General features: G+C 35.7%; 1 protein-coding gene across 1 annotated transcript in view; it reads left to right on the top strand.

The window, feature by feature from the left end:
• Positions 1-375, top strand: part of LOC119589336 (sodium-dependent dopamine transporter-like) — a gene marked incomplete at its 5' end in the record, with an annotated part of 110,782 nt that overhangs the window by 64,902 nt on the left and 45,505 nt on the right. The window lies entirely within an intron of this gene.

Below are 375 nucleotides of genomic sequence, written 5' to 3'. Positions count from 1 at the left end.
TATTGAAATGTGGATGTGTAAATGCGCAGACTTTTCTCCTCACTTGTTTGCAATAGCTAGTTTACTTTTACCCAATTTGTTTTCAGGATTCTCTTTTGAAAAGAGTCAATTGTTCAAAACATCTCTATATAGCAATCAAATGAATTAGGTGCACTAGAAATCTGACACAAAAGGAATTAAATACGCAAGGAAACAGGAATTACTTCTCCCCAGTCATTATCTGAAAGTCCGAAAGTGTTATGCACGCTAATGGCAGGGTCCAGAGGGTACTTTTTTTCTCCAAATATAATTGCTGAACTTTTCCCTAACGCAAAATCAATTATGGTAATCTATGGCTGTATCTCATTGGAGAGGAGTCGCTATGTATTTTCATTA

This window comes from Penaeus monodon, chromosome 25 (genome assembly GCF_015228065.2).
Source record: "Penaeus monodon isolate SGIC_2016 chromosome 25, NSTDA_Pmon_1, whole genome shotgun sequence".
NCBI lineage: Eukaryota > Metazoa > Arthropoda > Malacostraca > Decapoda > Penaeidae > Penaeus > Penaeus monodon.
This window is presented reverse-complemented; position numbering and strand designations above follow the sequence as displayed.